Source organism: Pollachius pollachius (assembly GCF_949987615.1).
Source record: "Pollachius pollachius genome assembly, chromosome: 13".
Lineage (NCBI taxonomy): Eukaryota > Metazoa > Chordata > Actinopteri > Gadiformes > Gadidae > Pollachius > Pollachius pollachius.
In genome coordinates, this window is record NC_136946.1 from 4,930,165 (window position 1) to 4,932,378 (window position 2,214).

General features: G+C 45.5%; 1 protein-coding gene across 2 annotated transcripts in view; it reads left to right on the plus strand.

Moving 5' to 3' along the window:
• The window catches only part of rragcb (Ras-related GTP binding Cb), a 7,749-nt gene extending 6,665 nt beyond the window's left edge, over nt 1-1,084 (plus strand). For both annotated transcript variants that reach the window (XM_079749390.1, XM_079749389.1), the window contains one exon: nt 1-1,084. This exon is cut by the window's left edge and continues 907 nt beyond it. The gene's annotated coding sequence lies outside the window, so the exon portion shown is untranslated.
• The last annotated feature ends 1,130 nt before the right edge of the window (nt 1,085-2,214 follow it).

A 2,214-nucleotide genomic window follows, 5' to 3' on the forward strand; every position in this document is an offset into this window, starting at 1 on the left:
TTTAGGTTTTCCTGCGCCCCTAAATCTTCTTCTGTTGAATGATGATGTGCCTATGGACCAAAGTGTATTACTGCCGAGGAAATGTTTCCGACCCTGTGTGTGTGTGTGTGTGTGTGTGTGTGTGTGTGTGTGTGTGTGTGTGTGTGTGTGTGTGTGTGTGTGTGTGTGTGTGTGTGTGTGTGTGTGTTTGTTTCTCTGGGGTTGGTGACAACGTAAATATTTAGTTCTCATCCCGGATACATACGGAGCTGAATTGCGATCCGCTTGCACAGAGCGGTTTGAATAAATAGACGTCAGCTCACCATCGTTCTCTTAGTGCTGTTAGCTTCTTGATTTATCACTGTTGTAGTTTCAACTGATTTTCTTTTTTTCCTTTCCTTATTTTTTTCTTTTTTTATGTTACCGTGGCAGTTTGAAGTGTTAGCTGTAGATAGTAGGAACGTATTTACGGTAGTAATGTGTGAATTAGTGACTCCAGTGCCGTATCACTTCTCGACTTTTTTTTCGAGAACGCGACCACCCGACATATACATATATATTTTAAATTTCCGAAACACCGAGAACGAATGCGTCAACGTGAGAACAAAATGCCGAGCGAAAAGCCACCAGGAAGAGTCCGAGGAGACCGGTGGGCCGAGTGTTGATAATGACTCAAGCCCAGCTTCTGCTGGAGATCCTGCTGGACGTCCATGGTGCCAGCGGACTATTATGGTCTGTGTTGATAAAGTGTGTTTGGGCTCGGAGAGGGGCAGTGTGTGTTGGTTCTTAATGGAGTCCTGGAAGAGAAAAAAGTATTTTCATTAGAGCCGTCGCGCCCGCCTTCCGTTGGCCAAGTTTACGTTATGACATTATGTTTAGTAGCAGGTAATAATTTGCTTTTAGGGAAGTTCAAGCAGGTCTGGACAATATTTCCGAGACCATAAAATCTCACACACACACGCACACACACACACACACACACACACACACACTCTATTCCTCTCTATCTGTCTCTCCTCTTTTAACCGAATCCAACTGAGAGTAGCTTTAAAGCAATGAAATGTGAATCATGTTTTATAGATTGCTGAAAAATAAAGTTTTTATAGCGCAATTACTTGGACTTTTATTCCCATCCTATTCCCTATAACGCTCACTCTCCACAGAGATGCATGTGGCGATTTCTGACCGCTAGAGAGCAGCACTTCCTCGAAAACGTCCCACAACGGTATCGAAACCCTGAACCGAATCCACTCATCTGTAGTTCACGTCCACAGTAGTGTGCAGGTTTACCATTTGAATCCTGGGCCGTGTCACTCGGCCTGAAAGGAGCATTTTTAATTTGTCGCACATGTAGAGAGAGCCCTGGTCTCCCCCCTGACACGTGTAATGGGAGGTGGCAGCAGGACACAGGCCGTAATCAACGGCAGACCTCGGTGGAAAATGGAGGTCAAGGAAAGGCAAAAATGATCTCCTGCTCTCGAGGATTTTTGAAAGAGCCTGCAGTTTTCAACGACCACAGAAATGTAGTTCGGCCAGCGGAGCGATATGATGCGGAGGAGTACTCCACTGTTGGCTATTAAAACGGCTTTTACGCTTTACATAACGTGCGTAATGCACTCATCATTAGTTTATTAGGTGCTGGGACCAAGACAGAAAAATGATAAAGTGTTTAATGACTCTGAAATTACCATAATCAGTCTACGTCTGTAATCCGAGCTAATTAGGGCTGTTCTGTGTCTGGCCTGTTGCCTTTTTAATCGCCGGGTTCCTAACACTTTTAAACTGTAATTTAGAGCCACTTAAATCCTCTCAAGGTGAAAGGGAGGTAGGAGGGGAGGAAAGGGGGCTGGGTCTGCGAAAAAGGCTCTTGCTCCGTCACACACACACACACACACACACACACACACACACACACACACACACACACACACACACACACACACACACACACACACACACACACACACACACACTCACTCAGTGACACACTGAGATAAGTAAACCCGAAGCCAAGGCAGTCCCTCCGAGTCGCTCCGCGTCCACACAGGATTTATCCCTCATCCAGGAGCCCAGCGGACTATCCGGAAGAAACCAAATACGAATTGTAAGTTCATCGGAGTTCCGATTTATTTCTCAAATTGTCATCGAAGTAGGCTGACTCATTGTGAATGTATGCAGACTCGTGGAACACGCGTCGTTAATCTATGTATGGTCTGGTATTTGATGTTCTGCCAC